The sequence below is a fragment of the Saccopteryx leptura genome, chromosome 1, assembly GCF_036850995.1.
Source record: "Saccopteryx leptura isolate mSacLep1 chromosome 1, mSacLep1_pri_phased_curated, whole genome shotgun sequence".
In the NCBI taxonomy this organism is placed as follows: domain Eukaryota; kingdom Metazoa; phylum Chordata; class Mammalia; order Chiroptera; family Emballonuridae; genus Saccopteryx; species Saccopteryx leptura.
This window is the reverse complement of record NC_089503.1, coordinates 279,834,049-279,853,056: the sequence shown is the minus strand read 5'-3', so window position 1 is coordinate 279,853,056 and position 19,008 is coordinate 279,834,049.

The following is a 19,008-nucleotide window of genomic DNA, read 5'->3' as shown; positions in this document are numbered from 1 at the left end:
ACCCAGGGCTAGAGAAAAGAAAAATAAAGTTGTAAGATTCCAAGGAAGTCATTTTGAAAATATCATCATAAGAATGGAGGAGCAAAGAGAAGTTAGCATGACAGTTGGTAGTTTTTTTCAAAAAAGAAGAGAATGTTCAGCAGTCTTTCAGTGTTGAGAATAAAAACACATTGTTTAGACAGGTCAAGGTCAAAACACTCAGTAGGAACTTATGAGGCAAAAAAAGCTTGGTTAAAAGCACTGAGACTAACTTTGGGTCAGGTTAGTCTGGAATCGGATACAGGTGTTCTGCTCTCCCTCTCCCTGTCTACCAAATATAATAGATTGAACCTTGTCTGGCCAAAGGTAGTATCATGAGCCTCTCCAATTTTTATATAGAATATCATTTTTTTTAATTTAAAAATGCCAAACACATTTAGAATCAAGACAAAGAGAAAAACAAACCAATGGAAACAGCCCTGTAGTTGACCCAGCAGCTGGAGTTATCAGAACTTGACTTTAATGATGAATAACATATTCATGAAAATAATTGAAAAGAGAGAATTTTACTTAACAAGTTGAAGTTTACTGTTTTAAAAAAGTCAAATGAAGATTCTATATTTTAAAAATTGTATTCAGAACTCAATGGATTAATCTAATATCAGGTTCAACACAACAGTATAGGGGTCTAATAAACTAAAGGACAAGGCAGTAAAATAGATTTGGTTAAACCAGAGAACAAAAAAGTTGAGCAACAGAACAAAGAATGTGATATAAATATAGGATATGATGAAAAACTCTAATGTGTGAAATTGAAGACGAAGTATTGCTAGAATGATCTGAGGACAAAGAATGAAGTTGGAGTGTTTATACAATTGTGTATTAAAACATTTAAAAACTATGGTGATTCACATAATGTGATACTTATACAAGAGACTACATAAATAGAACGAAAAAGAAAGTCATTAGGAGCAGAGCTATCATATGCAATCTCTTGTTTTATGATAAAAATGATATTGAGTGCAGCAGGTAAGAAAATTTTTTTTCTTATAAGCAATGTTGGGTCAAATAGATATTTGTGTGGTAAAAATTAAATAAGATGGGTTATAGATTTAAAAGTATATAGTGAAATAATAGTTTTTAGAAGTAAACTGAGGAGCCACTGAGCCATTTCACCCGCAGGTGTTGTAAAGTACCAAAGGCTACAGAATTAATATTAATATTTTAGGAGGCTTGGAGAACATTTTATTAATTTAGGTTAAGGTGTGCAGAGAAATTGTGAGAATAGTCTCTGTACTGTGTGATTGGCATAACTAGGATGGCCCTTGGCATTGTATTGTAAATGAAAAGGGAAGGAAAGCATGGATTCCCTGACATTCCACCACACCTGTGGGGAAAGGAGTGAATGGCTACCCAGGGGCAGGAAGGGAAAAGCCAAAATAAACCTTTTCTTATAACTATGAGCCATTTGTGGGCATTTGTCCCCACAGAAACTACCTCTCTTATGTAAATGCATGTGGTTAATACGTCTGACTCTGGACAGAGAGATGGTGGATGAACACTAGAAAATATAGGAAGGCCTTTTAATATGTAAAGAGATATCTTTCTACCATTGTGTTGACTTGTAAATTTTGTTTTCTCCAAAATGATGTATGGTTTGCAAATTGAACGTGGTCCTATCATGTTAAAGGACATATGACTATAACCAATAGCGGTAAGGGGCTCCTAATTGCAATTTTTGCTCCTGTACTTACCACTTACAAAACTATAAAAACTAAGTAGAACAAAGGGCCGGCGCGCTCTCCGTCAGATTTCTGTCAGAGTTCCTGCCCCTAGGCCAAGCTAGACAATAAAGCTTTGATGTGTAATCGATGGACCTTGCTCCTGTCTTCCATATTTCGGGTCCCTCTGAATTTGGATTAACAAACTAGATAAAATTTTCATAGATTTGAGATATTCAACATTTCTTAAACAGGACAGAAGAACTGCAGAGATAAAACAAATCAATAAATTGGACTACTGTGGTTCATCAAAAACCACCATTAGAGAGTAAAACAGCAAGCCACAGAAGAAATGACGCTATTTGTAATATAAACGTCCAACAAAAGAATTCCTATTCATACATGTAGAATATGTAAAGAATGTTTGCAAAACAATAAAAAGGAAAACAATGCAATAGAAAAATGGTCAAGAAATATCATAAAAGAGACCTATAAATATATGAAAAGACTCTCAATCTAATTACTTATGAGTAATAAAGATTAATAGCACAATAAGTTATACTATGATATATATCTACCAGATAGCATAATTTTTTTAAAGTAAACACTTAATGTTGGTATGAATATGCAGTAATCAAAAGTCTCATTTACCATCATTAATATTATAAATTGGTACAAAATCTTTGGAAAACTGACAATCATGCATTGCTTAATGACAGGGATACATTCTGATAATAGCAACATTAGGTGATTTCATCATTATAGGAACATCATGAGTGCACTTGCACAAACCCAGATGGTATAGCCTACTACACACCTGGGCTATATATTGTATAGCCTGTTGCTCTTAGTCTACTGCAAACCTGTACAAAATGTTACTATACCAAAAACTGTAGGCGACTATAACACAGTGGTATTTGTCTATCTAAACACATCTAAACATAGAAAAGTTAGAATAAGAGTATTGGAAAAAAAAGATTTTAAAAAGGGTTCTATCTGCATGGAGCATTTACCATGAATGGAGTTTGTATGACTGGAAGTTTCTCCAGGTGAATCAGGGAATGAGCCCTGAGTGAATGTGATGGCCTAGGGCATTACTACACCGTAATGTGTTACATTATGATGTTATGATAACTATGGCATCACTAGGTGATAGGAATTTTTCAGCTCTATTATAATCTTATGAGACCACTGTCATATATATGGTTTGTCATTAACCAAAGTGGCATTACACAGTATATAACTGTATCTACAACATTTGAATGTAGGAATATCTCATGACCCAGCAATTCTACTCATTGATATAGGACTATCAAAAATGTGCACATAAGATTACTAAAAGACCTGTAAAGAATGTTTGTATGGCATAATTTCAAGTACTAATCACAACCCATGTGACCCTTAAATAAATATATTGTAATACCTTCATAAAATAGAATACTATACAACAATGAGAATGAATAAACTGCTACACACAATGTAAATGTGTGATACAGGATCTAATAAGAAGTACATATATTTGATCTTTGTCCTGATTCCTGGCACAAACATTTCTAAACCCCTTTAAAATTCCCAAGTGATAAGAGAGAAGTGTTTTTGTTATTTATAAGGCCCTTTCAACCTGACTTGAAATACCTGAGCTTATGCTAATGAGGTGATCCTTGTTGGGCAGCTAGATAAGCTTCAGTATGGGGGCTGATTACCAGAGGAACCAACCATGGTTAACAAGTTGCAACTTTTGGCTTCACAGTAGTTAACAGTTGGCTTAGCAGTAGAGCATTGGTAGAGCATCAGCAAGGTGTGTATAAGTCCCGAGTTCAATTCCCAGTCAGGGTACATAAGAGAAGTGACCATCTACTCCTCCTCCCCTTCCACTCCCCTCTCTCTCTCCCCCCTTCCCGAAGCCGTGGCTTGACTGGAGCAAGTTGGCCCCAGTGCAGAGGATGACTCCATGGCCTCACCTCATGAACTAAAATAGCTCAATTGCCAAGCAATAGAGCAGTGGCCCCAGATGGACAGAACATTGCCTGGTAGGGGGATTGCCAGGTGGATCCCAGTTGGGTGCATGTGGGAGTCTGTTTTTCTGCCTCCTCACCTCTCACTTAATAAGAAGAAAAGAGAGAAAATAAAAGTTGCAACTTTCAGCACCTCCTTCTAACCTGTGAGTAGGAGAAAGGAGATTCAATCAATTATACCTTCTGCTATGAACTGAATGTTTATGTTCCCACAAAATTCATATGTTGAAATCCTAATGTGATGTTATTAAATGGCAGGGACTTTGGGAGGTGTTTAGCCCATGAGAGTAGAGCCCTCAATAATGGCATTAGTGCCCTTATAAAAAAAATGACCCCAGAGATCTACTTTGCCCTTTGGTCATGTGAGGAAAGAGCAAGAGAGCCATCTGTGAACCAGGAAGTGGACTCTCACTGAATACCACATCTGCCACCACCTTGGTTTTGGACTGCCCAGCCTCCAAATGTGAAGAATAAATTTCTATTGTGTATAAGCCACCCACGCTGTCTATGGTATTCTGTTATAGCAGCCTGAGGTTTGGGAAGAATTATTTCCCTTGACTTTTCTGGTTCCTTGAGGCTACCTATGTATCTAATTTCATAGCCTGCTTCCATCTTTTAGGCCAGCAAATGAATTGCTCTTCCCTCCTTTTATTGTCATATCTCCTTCTCTACCTCAGACTCTCTTGCCTCCAGCTTTCATTTATGAGGACCTTTGTGATTACACTGGGCCCACCCAGGTAATCCAAATTAGTCTTCCATTTTAAAATCTTTAATTTTATCATATGTTCAAAATCCCCTTTGCCGTGTAAAGTAACACATTCACAGCTTCAGAGGATTAGGACATACACATCTTTGAGCAACCATTATTCTGCCTACCGGCAAGATTCTAATAAATAATCTCTAAAACTAACAAATAAGTCTTTTCTAATTGAATTTGTGTCTTTCACAAGTAAGCTCAAAGAAGAATGGAGACAAAGGCTAAGTAAGTCCTTTCAAAAGACATCATGATTGTGGCTCATCACATTTTATATTGTCATTGGAGGTGGGAGGGGAATTCTGAGGATGCCCCCTCTTTGAGTTCATCCATCCCCTGATACATTCCAGCTGGATCGGAGAAGTTTAAGTCCTTTGAAGTAGCAAATGTACACAATCTCTTTCCCTACTACCATACTTACTCTCAGTTTTAAATCTTGATGATGACTAAGGTGGCTTTACTTTTTCTTTAAAAAAAAAAAAAAAAGAAATGTCATTACCCTTCATGAAGAACAGGAAAGCTAAATAAGAGTAATTCTGCTTTGATGCTCTCTTTGTTATTTATACAGCATTCCTCACACTCTGTACAGCTGCCACACCAATGTGCTTACAGTTCCTTGAAGGGAGATATCTTCTCACAGTTCCATGGCTTTGTACATGCTTTATTCATGTCTAGAAATGTCTTTTGCCCATTAATTCATTTGACTAACTGCTGCTTGTCCTTTAAGAACCAATTTAGGAAATATTCCTTATAAAAATGTTTCCAGGCCATTTTCTACCCCCATCTAATCTGGATATATATTCATATATGTGTTCTAATACAGTTCTTAGCTTTTCCTATCAAAGAATGTCTCTAACTATATTATATGTTTATTTTTTATCTTCACTATCAGATGAGTTCCTTTAGGGTAAGACCCTGTTTCACTTACCTTTGAAACTCTGGAATCCAGAGGATGAATAGATGGATGGATGGATGGATGGATGGATGGATGGATGGATGGATGGATGGATGGATCGATGGATAAATGAATAGTATTAATTAGACTTAAAGTCTGTTAAGACCTGGTTCTGGTTATACCTAAAATTGGACCAAGTTGATTAACTACTCTGAGTTTTGGTTTTCTCTTTTCATGAAAATAATAGGTGGGTTGTTTTTTTTTATTTATCATTGTGAGGATTAAATAAAATAACATAAATAGAGTCCATGTCAACAGCGAGGTTATACAGAAATCTATTGAGAAGTCATTCAGCTGGGCATAGAATGAATAAACTATTCCTGCCATTCAGGAACTTAGATCTGTCATGAATGTCAAGGAAACAGGGAAAGGAATAGTTTCCTTCCACTGTGAGTGGGAAGAATGTCAAAAAAAGATACAGAGAGTGGCATTTGAGCTGGGCCATAAAGCAGATGATCCATTTGCTTGTTTTGGAACTATAAAATGACAAGATTAATACAAATTAGAAGAAACAGAAAGTGCTCTGGGAGTGCAGAGAAAGAACTACTTAATTTTTCCGAAGGGAGTCAGATAAAGAAAGTTGCAAAGAAGAGATGACATTAGGGTAGATTTTGAGAGACAGATAGTATCTTCCAATTCTTCGAAACCCTAGCAGGAGGAAGGAAATTCTAGGCAGCCACCAGACCTAGATGACTAGGCTAGTTTGGCTACAGAATATAGTGTAGTGTGACAACTGGCTGCCAAGTCCCAGAGAAGGGTCTTTCCAACTCCAACCTGAAGGTGTGAGCCTGGGTCAATAATAGCTGAAGCCAAGAAGGGTGTAGAGAGGATGACTGCATGACAGATGGGGCAAAGCTGCATAAGGCTGATGTCAGGATCAGCCCAAGCTGGAGGAATAACACAATTGCCAAAAGGAAATCTGAGAGCAAAGAAATGGATGGATGCCATGGTGTCAACACAGGAGCTGGGCAAGTTTCCAAAGGCAAAAGTCCAGTAGCCCAGCTGAGTTTGAAAACTGGGTGAGCACCATCAGGGACAAGGCTTAAAACAAAAACTGATTAGGCTGAGAAAAGAATCTCTGAAGGTCAAATGGTTTTGACAGTGTAATGCAGGAGTGCTGTTATTTCTATGAGCCCAAAGATGATGCATGGCATAAAAACCTGCAGTTTTAACTCCTGGTAGATGGACTTGGTATCTGCTCTGGGGGAGAAAACATCACCCACTTCACTTGCCTACCTGTGTGGCAGAAATGTGCAAGTATGTTAGTGGCAAGAAATAAATCTGAATAAAAAGTAGAGAGGTCTCATGGGGAAGGCTCTATAATTCCAGAGTGAAGAGTTTGTTCATGCTTTGGTAGGTAACAGGGAGTCATGGAAAGATTGTGAGTAGGGAGGCTGCATGACTGAAGGTGAACTTTAAGAAAATCAGCACAAAAAGTAATGACAGAGCTAGCAATGTTTCAACAAGTAGATTTTAAGTTATAAGGAGTCTAAATTGCAGATTGTTTTATCTCTTCCTTTACAAAGACTAGGTAATGTGGTAAGCACTTATTTATATATTAAACCTATATTATCTGACTTGCAATACAATAAGGCCATTTTATGGACCAACTTTCAGCAGCACCATGTTTACCACTCTGTTGCTATTTGTGTGTAGATGGTGGTGGTTAGTATTCATCAGAGTTAGCATTTTTATAAGATCCTACAAGTGTACTCTGAATGTAACACAGGCATGTTTTTAGGCAAAATATGGTCATATATGCTGCTTATACCTGTCATGATGGTTTAGAATCAGAAATAAACCTATTGTAAAAAATTTTAATACCTGGATATGTTAGTTTTTAAATTCCCTTCCAAGCTCCCAGGAAGGAGGTGTTCCTTGAATATATATGCCCAGTTCTGTTCCATGGAAGGGCTCTCCAGTCCAGTGCTCCCAGTTCTCCAGTGGTGTTTGTTTACTCTCTGTATTTTTTTTTTAATTTTATCTTTCTTGGTTTCCTTTTGAAGTGAGCACTGGAAAATATGCCCTTCTTCAAAGACAGAAATATTCTCAACTTACTCTCTGCCTGGAGAAACATAGAGACTTAAGCATAATTTTCTGTTTGGAGAAGAACTTTTTAGCCCAGACTTTTGGCATCTATAGTTATAAATTCTCTTAAAATAATCAGCCTCTTATATATTAAATTCCAGTTAGCTCCATGTACTAATAGCCATGCTTTTTCTAGACATACTTCATACACACATACACAAGGTGGAGCAAACATAGGTTTATACTGTTTGTATGGAAAATAATACAATAATTAATAAATAATGATATAAGAATAAACTGTTTCATATACTCTTAACTGCAAATCTATTTTGCCTATATATATATATATTTGCCCATGTATAAGATGCAACCTTGTTCAAAAAATTTAGGGTCTAAAAACTGGGTGTGTCTTATACAGTGGATGTAGATTTTTTTAGTTGCATTTTCTGCTTTTTCATGCTTGTCATTTCATTCATTCTTTCACACTTGTTACCAGTATATTACAGTAGGCTATGTTTTGCCATATTCTGCCTAGAAATGGCTCAGAAAAGATTTTTGTAAGAGGCAAGTCAGCACAATAGCCTGATTTAGAGAGGGAATTAAAGATATGGATTGAAGAGCAAAGGGCAATTAAAATTCCTGTGTCCACAAAGATGGTTCAGCATGAGGCAAGAAGAATTGCTGATGAAAAAGTTACTGATTTCAAAGGAGGACATAATTGGTGCTTCAGATTCATGAAATGAAATGGACTAAGCATGTGTACATACACTAGACTTGCCCAAAATATGCCTGAAAGCTCTGAGCAGAAGGTCCTTGAATTTCATCATTTTGTCATTCAACATTGGAAGACACATCAGTTTGAGTTGGGACAGATTGCAAATATGGACAAAATCCCCCCTCAATTTGATGCCCCAGGTAACAGAAGTTTTTATTAGAAGGGGGTAAAAACTGTAATTGTGAAAACAAGTGAACACAAAAATAGCCATTATATAGCTGTTCTAGCTTGTTGTGCCAATGAAACCAAGCTGCCTCCTATGCTGATTTTCAAACACAAAACAATGCCCAAGGAAGACATTCCTTGAGGTGATTGTCCATGTTCATGACAAGATTTGGAAGGATCAGGATGGGATGAAGATCTGGTTTGAAAAAGTTTGGAGAAGAAAATCAGGTGGGCTCTTACGCAAACCTGCCCTATTGGTGTTTGATCAGTTCAGGGAACACATAACAAAAAACACAAAGAAGACTGCTGCAGAACAAAAACAAAACTTACTGTCACACCTGGAGGCTTGACATCCCAGCTCCAACCACTTGATGTCAGCATTAACAAACCCTTCAATGCTTCCATGAGAGACAAATGGAACTGATGAATGAAGTCTTCTGGGGACAATTTGACACCAGCAGGAAGAGTGAAAAAACCAACTGTAGGAGCAGTTTGTACCTGGGTAAAAAGATCCTGGGATAATATCAAGATAGAGATTGTTGTCAAGTGATTTAAGAAGTGTGCCATTCCAAATGCCATAGATGGAACTGAGGACAAGGCAATATATGAAAACAGTGATTCGTCATCAGACAGAGATGAAGACAAGCTAATGGTTGGGAGTTTTGACAATGATGAGGAGTGGTATGAATTTTATGATAAGTAAAACTTGAGTTCAATAACTTTATGTAATACATTTTTTTTTCTAATTTCAGGCCCCCAAAATAAGGAGCATCTTATACAATGGGGAAATATGATAGTTGTCTTTTCAATTTACATAACTCTAAAATTGTGGTCTTTCTCTATTTCTTTTCATTCCTATCCAAAGATCAGTCTGCTCTTTTTTAAGATCATGTTTTTCTTATTTCTTGCCATGTACAGGCAACAATAACTAACAATGGCACTAGTGTTATGTTTCCCAGCTTCTCTTAGAGGTACAAGCTCATCAGATACCTCATGTGCCTTCTAAGCTATTTCATTTGTGTATAGCATGAAGTGCTGTGCTTTTCCCCGGAAATGTTCATTTCCTCACTATCAGCTCCCTAGTCAATGCCACATATTATAGTTTATTTGGTACATGTCACCCCATTTCTAGGTACTAAATCTAGTATCATTCAGGGTAAGCTAGGTTATGCTTCAGTAACAATCTTAGTGACCTTTAATAGCGAAGGTTTATTTCAAAAAATGAGTCAGAGAACTTGTTGCTGTTGAGTAAATAATATGTCCTAGGTCACTGCCATGATCTTTACAAGTATTATCTTAATATTCACAAGGTGTTCATGAGTATCTCCATTTTCTATATGAGGAAAAACAGAGGTTTAGAGGGAATAAGTCATTGTTTAAGGATGTACAGACAGTGTACAGTTGGACTGGAATTTAAATTCAGGTTATCAAACTCCCAAACTTTTGATTTATTGATTACCTCAGAGAAACTAAAATAAAAGCATCTTTTACCAAAAGAAAACTAGGCTAATCACTTTTGTTACTGGCCACAGCTATCGCATGTATGAGATACTCTGCAAATTTGATATATGCAGATTAAATTTCTGCTTTATTCTTTTACCTTGTAGTAACTAAGGCCATGACTCAATGTCTACTTTCACATATCTTATTAGAAGATTCTGTAAAGTTTCTCTTTTGAGAATTTAAGGGACTTCTGAGAGCTACTATGTGTTCTCTTGTTTATTTGTTTGTTTTCATTAAACAGTATGCCTACAAAATAGAAGGAAAAGTAGAGACTTGCTTTTTGTAACATAAAAAATATCTATTGGAAAAAATGGTAGTGGAATAATAAAATAAGACTATTATTTGAGAAGGGATAGTAATTGCACAGAAAAATTGTTTATAAGAAAATTAAAATATATATATAATTGAGATTTGTCTTTGAATTGTAGGAACAAAATAAAATAGAATATCCTTTTTAAATCTGTTTGTTTAAACATCACAGTTCTAATTTAATCAATAACTTGACATAACAGGAGAGAACTTAAATATAACTTTTCCTGTAAGGGAGCTGAGCTAACTGAACTTCACTGGAAACTAAATGATCCACTCAGATGTCTCCCATGCACTGAAAATTGTGACTCACGTGGTTAAAATCTGATGGCTGTTCTTGAGCTCAGATCCAATCAGTTGCTGGTCACACTCTCATTCTCTCAGATGATCACATTTCTGCACCACACTTCCTGCTGAAATTAGCAACGATATCTCCACCTAGGGAAATACATTTTAAATTATACTGAGTTTCAAACTATGTTTTCAAATCCACACATGGTTTTAGTTAGCAAAATGTAGTGAAGGAAAGATAAAGCTACACCATTAACCTCGTGAGAAGGGACTTTGTTCATAAGCACAAAGGAGTGCTTTTCATAATTTGCCTAACTTAATTTCAGGTTTGAATAAACTTTAAGTATACTTCATTGAAAGCATGCCTTACGAATACTTGCTGTTTGCTTCCTCCTCCGAACTGCTGTATCACTTACTGTATAAACTGTGTCTGTGGTACTTAACATATGTTATCTTTAAGTAAAAAATGCCATTTGTATAACTGACAATTTACAACATGGTTCGGGAACCTATGGCCCATGAGCCAGATGTGGCTCTTTTGATGGCTGCACCTGGCTCGCAGACAAATCTTTAATAAAAAAAAATAAGAAAGTTAAAAATATAAAACATTCTCATGTATTACAATCCATTCATTTCCTACTGCTCATGTTCATGGTTGCAGGTGGCTGGAGCCAATCACAGCTGTCCTCCGGGACAACACCAAATTTTTATTGGATAATGAGTAAAGTACATGGGTGGTTGTATGGCTCTCTTAGAATTACATTTTAAAATATGTGGCATTCATGGCTCTCTCAGCCAAAAAGGTTCCCGACCCTTGATTTACAAAATACATTCACATCCCAAAATTTATTTTTGAATCCATGAAAATCCTGTGACTGTATCAATAACCCATATTACAATTGAGGGAAGAGTTTGAGCAATCTGCCTAAATTCTTAAAACCAGCAGAGTTGAAACCCTTCTGTTGCAAAATCTGGGTTTTCACTGAAATTGCTATCTCATTTGTATTGTTGTTTAACTGTAACCACATATTGAATATATACCAGCTACCAACAGGATTTGAAGCTTTCTGAGCAAATTATATTGTACAATTTTTTATAAGCAACTATTCATTGAATGATATATGGAAGGTAGTCATACAAAAAAAGTCTTGTGGATGATGATGATGGTGATGGCTGGTTCCAAGAGTCTTCTTCCAAGGTAGCCTTAAAAAAATCTTAGTTTTGAGATGCTTATCAATTGTATTTAAAAATATAGTGAACTAGTCCTGGCCAATGATTCAGTGGGTTAGAGCATTGTCCTGAAGCACAGAAGTTGCCAATTCAATCCCCAGTCAGGGCACATACAGGAACAGATCAATGGTTCTGTCTCTCACTCTCACTCCCTCCCCTACTAAAATCAATAAATAAAAAATTTTAAAAAATCTTTTCCTCATGTAATTTGTTATATGTATTTTTATGGTGTCTCTTGATGACAAAATCATCATTTTAGTATACTTGAATATTAATCCTTCCCTTTATGGCTTGGACTCTGTAAGCCTTATACTCTGATGTGTTCTTCTATACTTTCTTTCTTTCTTTTTTTTTGGGGGGGGGGTATTTTTTTGAAGTGAGAAGTGGAAAGGCAGAAGGACAGACTCTCGCATGTGCCAAGCCAGGATCCCCCCCAATAGGGGGCGATGCTCTGCCCATCTGGAGCATTGCTCCATTGAAACCAGAGCCATTCTAGCTCCTGAGGTGGAGGCCATTGGAGCCATCCTCAGTGCCTGGGCCAACTTTGCTCCAATGGAGCCTTGGCTGCAGGAGGGGAAGAGAGAGAGAGAGAAAGGAGAGGGGAGGAAGGGTGGAGGAGCAAATGGGCACTTCTGTGTGCCTTGGCTGGGAATCAAACCCAGGACATCCACATGCCAGGCCAATGCTCTACCACTGAGCCAACCAACTGGGGTTATACTTTTATTAAAGGTTTTGCTTTGTAAGTTCTATCTTCAAATAAATAAATAAAACTCAAATAAATTTGAGTTTATGTAAAAATGAATGGGTTTTTTTGTGTTGTTTTTCTTCTTTTTTGCATTGGTGAAAAGTAAAGTTCAAATTTTATTTATTTTATATGTATAGACAATTGTCCTACCACAGTATTTGTAAATAGTTTATTCTTCCTACCTGACTAGGAATTCTATCTCTGTTGCCAAATATATATATATATATATATATATATATATATATATATATATATATATATCATATATGATCCATATATCAATTTCCGGGCCTCTCTTCTCCTTGATTCCACTGGTCTGTTTTTCTATACCAGTACCACATTGTCCTAATGAACTTTTCTTAAAAACAGGTTTTAGTTTTAGTAAGGCATTTTCTTCTTGCTCCATTTCTTCCTCTGCTCCATACTATTCTTTGCAAATATTTTAGATGTTCTCAATTATTAGATTTTGCATATAAATTTTACAAACAGCATATCAGTCCCCAAACTTGTCCAGTCCAAAATTTGGGGGGGATGTTGAGGAAAATTTTATTAAATCTATTAATCCTGTTAGAAAAATTATATATTTCTTGGATGTTTCTATCCATAAATATGGTATATATTTCCATTTATACAAATCTTATTTAATTTACTTTACATAATATTTTTGTACTTTCTAGTTGTGTGTGTATGTGTGACAGACACAGAGAGAGTCAGAGAGAGGGACAGATAGGGACAAACAGAAAGGGAGAGAGATGAGAAGCATCAATTCTTTTTTGCGACACCTTAGTTGTACATTTATTGTTTTCTCATATGTGCCTTGACCAGGGGGCTACAGCAGGCCGAGTGACCCCTTGCTCAAGCCAGTGACCTTGGGCTCAAGCTGGTGAGCCTTGCTCAAACCAGGTGAGCCTGTGCTCAATCTGGCGACCTCGGGGTTTCAAACTTAGGTCCTCCATGTCCCAGTCCGATGCTCTATCCACTGTGCCACCACTGATCAGGCTTGTATTTTTTATTTATATTTATTCCTGGCTACCATGTATGTTTTGGTTCCTATTATAAATAATATACTTGTTCAAATTAAATTTTTTATTATTTACAGGTATATAGAAATTCAGTTGACTTTAATGTGTTATCCTTATATCTAAAAATCTTACTATACTCTTATTCTAATAATCTACAGAAAATTGAGGTTATCTGTGGAAATAAGTATATAATGGGCAAATAATCAGTTTTCTTTCCTCTTTTGCAATGCTTATATATACTTTATTTTCTTGTTATGTTATACTAGTTACAACCTCCAGTGTAATAGAATATAAATGATTGCAGGGTACATCAAGGATTTCTTCCTTAATGTAACAGGAATGCCTAGCAATTGCTAGAATTACTAATATTAATTTAAGGTTTTTGTATCTATGTTCAGGAATAAGGTTTGTGTTTACTATGTCCCATTTTGATATTCTTTATTTGAGTTTTATGCCAGCATTATCCTGTTCTCATCAATTGAGTTGGGAAGTAGTCTTTTTTCCTTCTTTTTTGATGCGCTTTTGCTTAAATATTATTTTTAGTCCTGGCCAGGTAGCTCAGTTGGTTAGAGCATCATCCTAATACACTAAGGCTGCAGGTTTGATCCCCAGTCAGGGAACATACAAGAATTAATCAATGAATGCATGAATGAGTGGAACAACAAGTTGATGTTTTCATTATTTTCTCTCACACTCTCTGCCATTCTCTCTCTAAATTCAGTAAATAAAAATAAAAAATAAAATATTGCCTTACCCGGTAGTGGCACAATAAATTCACCATCAGCCTGGGATGCTGAGGACCCAGGTTCAAAACCCATAGATCGTCAGCCAGAGCATGGGATCATAGACATGACCCCATAGTCACTGGCCTGAGCACAAGGTCACTGACTTGAGCAATGAGTCACTGGCTATGCTGGAGTTCCCTGGTCAAGGAACATATGAGAAACCAATCAAACAATTACGGTTCCACAACTATAAGTTGATGCTTCTCATCTCTCTCTCTTCCTGTCTGTCTGTCCCCACCCTTGCTAAAATATATATATATGGTATAATATAATATAAATAATATACATATACTATTATATATGTGATATAATATGTATATATACATATAACTTAGTATATAAAATAATCTCTTCAAAGAACTATTCTTTGGTTCTGTTGATCTTCTCTGTTTCTTTTCTGTCCTCTTGTGCTCTTATCTATATTATTACACTATGATTTCTATGGAATATGTTTTATAAATTTTAATTAGATAATTAATAAAATATCAGCTTTCTTCTCTTCTAATATAAATATGTAAAGATACCATTTTATTGTAATACTTCTTTAGTTCAATCCTTTAAGCTTTGATAGGTAGGATTTTTTTATGTAAGAATTTAATTTTTCAGAGCCATTTAAGGTTCACAGCAAAATTGAGAAGGTACAGAGTAATACATTTGTTAATTTACAAATGTAAATTAATGAACATACATTGACACATCATAATCACTTAATGTTTATTGTATATATTAGTGTTCACTCTTGGTGTTATACATTCTATGGGTATGGACAAATGTAAAATGACATGTATCTATCATAATAGTATTGCACAGTATTTCCATTGCCCTGAATGTCCTGTGTATATATCTATGTTTATGAGAGATACTGATCTGAAGTTTTCTTTTCTTATATGTTTGTTTTGGTTTTTTTAATTTAATTAATTGTATTTACATAGATTCTAGGGTCGCCCAGAGTGCATCTCCCCCTCCCCGGTATTCCCCTCAACATCTCCCATACCCCTCTCCCTACACTGCCCTCTTCCTTCCCTTCAGGTTTATCCCATCCTATCATCACCTTTCCCTCTGGTCTCTTTGATCCCTCCTCTGTCTCAATTTCTTTCCTCAGTTATCATTGTTCCTTGGATTCCTCAAATGAGTGAGCTCATATAGGTCACAAACAACAGAGGTCCAATTATCCATATATATGTAAAATTTTATATATTTAATATATATCATGAAAAATCATTTTTTTCTGCTCTCCATCTTCCTGTCTTTATGATCTTAATCCTGTTTCCTGGGTGTAACTGCTGTTATGTTTCTTGTGACCTATTTTTTCTTTCTCTGCCTGGCTTATTTCACTTAACACAATAGTTTCCAGGTCCATCAACGTTGTTGCAAAAGGTAATATTTCCTTCTTTATCATGGCCCCATAGTATTCCATTATAAATATGTACCACTGCTTTTTGTTTGTTTGTTTGTTTTTTGTTTTTTTGTTTTTGTTTTTGTTTTTTAATTTTATTTTTTTAATGGGGTGACATCAATAAATCAGGATACATATATTCAAAGATAACAAGTCCAGGTTATCTTGTCATTCAATTATGTTGCATACCCATCACCCAAAGTCAGATTGTCCTCTGTCACCTTCTATCTTGTTTTCTTTGTGCCCCTCCCCCTCCCCCTTTCCCTCTCCCATTCCCCCCTTCCCCCCGTAACCACCACACTCTTATCAATGTCTCTTAGTTTCACTTTTATGTCCCACCTACGTATGGAATAATGCAGTTCCTGTTTTTTTCTGATTTACTTATTTCGCTTCGTATCATGTTATCAAGATCCCACCATTTTGCTGTAAATGTTCCGATGTCATCGTTTCTTATGGCTGAGTAGTATTCCATAGTGTATATGTACCACTGCATTTTAATTCAGTGGTCCACTGACAAACACTTGGGCTGTTTCCAGATCTTTGATATTGTGAGCAATGCTGCCATAAACATAGGGTGAATTTCTTTTTTTCAGTCGGTGATGTAGTGTTCTTGGGATATATTCCTAAAAGTGGGATGGCTGGGTGAAAGGCAGATCCATTTTTAATTTTTTGAGGAATCTCCATACTGTTTTTCACAGTGGCTGCACCAGTATGCATTCCTACCAGCAGTGCAGGAGGGTTCCCTTTTCTCTACATCCTCACCAGCACCTATTGTGTGTTGTTTTGTTAATGAGCGCCATTCTGACTGGTGTGAGGTGGTAACTCATTTGGTTTTAATTTGCATTTCTCTAATGATTAGTGATGTTGAACATTTTTTATCTGTCTAATGGCCATCTGTATGTCCTCTTTGGAGAAGTGTCCATTCATTTCTTTTGCCCATTTTTGGATTGGATTGTTTATCTTCCTGGTATTGAGTTTTATAAGTTCTTTATAAATTTTGGTTACTAACCCCTTATCAAACGTATTGTTGAATATGTTCTCCCATTGTGTAGTTTGTCTTCTTATTCTGTTCATATTGACTTTATCTGTACAAAAGCTTTACAGTTTGATATAGTCCTGTTTGATTATCCAGTCTTTTATTTCACTTGCTTATGAAGATAAATCAGCAAATATATTGCTGCGAGAGATGTTGATGAGCTTACTGCCTATGTTTTCTTCTAAGATGCTTATGGTTTCATGACTTACATTTAAGTCTTTTATCCATTTTCAGTTTAATTTTGTGAATGGTGTAAGTTGGTGGTCTAGTTTCAGTTTTTTGAAGGTAGCTGTCCAATTTTCCCAACATCATTTGTTAAAGAGACTGTCTTTACTCCATTGTATGCTCTCACCTCCTTTGTCAAATATCAGCTGTCCCTAAAGCTGTGGGTTTATTTCTGGGTTCTCTGTTCTGTTCCATTGATCTATATGCCTGTTCTTATGCCAGTATCAGGCTGTTTTGAGTACAATGGCCTTGTAGTATAACTTGATATGGGGAATTGTGATACCTCCCACTTTATTCTTCCTTTTCAAGATTGCTGAGGCTATTTGTGTTCTTTTTTATTCCATATAAATTTTTGGAATATGTGTTTAATATTTTTGAATTATGTTATTGGTATTTTAATTGGTATTGCATTGAATTTATAAATTGCTTTGGGTAATATAAACATTTTAATGATGTTTATTCTTCCTAACCATGAACACAGTATATGCTTCTACTTATTTGTATTATCCTTGATTTCTTTTATGAATGTATTATAATTTTCCGAGTACAAGTGTTTAACCTCCTTAGTTAAATGTACTCCTAGGTACTTTATTTTAGTGAAGGGGATTGTTTCCTTAATTTCTCTTTCTGACTGTTCATTGTTGGTGTATAAAAATGCCTCTGATTTCATTGTATTAATTTTATACCTTGCCAAATTCATTTATCGGGTCCAGTAGTTTTTTGACTGAGACTTTAAGTTTTCTATATACAGTATCATATCATATGCAAATAATGATAGTTTCACTTCTTCTTTTCCAATTTGGATGCCTGTTATTTCTTCTTCTTCTCTGATTCCTGTAGCTAGGACTTCCAGTACTATGTTGAATAAGAGTGGTGAAAGGGGGAAGCCCTGTCTTGTTTCTGGTCTTATGGGGATTCCTTTTAATTTTTGTCCATTGATTATGATGTTGGCAGTGAGTTTGTCATAGATAGCCTTTATTGTGTTGAGGTATGTTCCCTGTATTCCCACTTTGCTGAGACTTTTGATCATGAATGGGTGCTGGATTTTATCAAAAGCTTTTTCTGCATCTATTGAAATTATCATGTGGTTTTTCTCCTTTCTTTTGTTTATGTGATGAATCACATTGATTGAATTACGAATATTGTACCAGCCTTGCCTCCCCAGAATGAATCCCACTTGATCATGGTGTATGATTTTTTTCATACATTGCTGAATCCAGTTTGCTAATATTTTGTTGAGGATTTTAGCATCTAAATTCATCAGGGATATTGGCCTATAATTTTCTTTCTTTGTGTTGTCTTTGCCTGGTTTTGGAATCAGAATTATGCTCACCTCACAAAAGGAGCTTGAAAGTCTTCCTTCCTCTTGAATTTTTTGAAATAGCTTGAGAAGGATAGGAATTAGTTCTTTGAATATTTGGTAGAATTCCCCTGTGAAGCCATCTGGCCCAGGGTTTTTGTTTGTTGGGAGTTTTTTGATAACTCTTTCAATCTCATTTGTTGTAATAGTTTTCTGATTTAAGTTTCTGATTTAAGTCTGTTTAAGTTTTCTGATTCTTCCAGATTAATTTTGAGAGATTATATATTTTAAGAAATTTGTTCATTTCATCTAGGTTGCTAATTTTTTGGCATAGAGTTCTTTATAGTATTTTCTTACAATCTTTTGTATTTCTGTTGTGTAGGTTGTTATTTCCCCACTCTCATTTCTTATTTTATTTATTTGAGTCTTCTCTCTTTTTTTTTTTTTTTGGTTATTCTGGTTAAGGGTTCATCGATCTTGTTTACCCTTTCAAAAAAAAAAGCTCTTGGTTTTATTGATCCTCTGTAATGTTTCTTTAGCCTCTATGTTATTTATTTTCGCTCTGATGTTTATTATTTCCTTCCTTTTACTACCTCTGGGCTTTACTTGCTGTTCTTTTTCTAGTTCTTTTAGATGCAGGGTTAAGTTGTTTATTTGAGCTTTCTCTAGCTTCTTAAAGTATGCCTGTAGTGCTATGAACTTCTCTCTCCGTACTGCTTTTTCTGTGTCCCATAAATTTTGAGTTGCTGTATGCTCATTATTATGCGTTTCTAG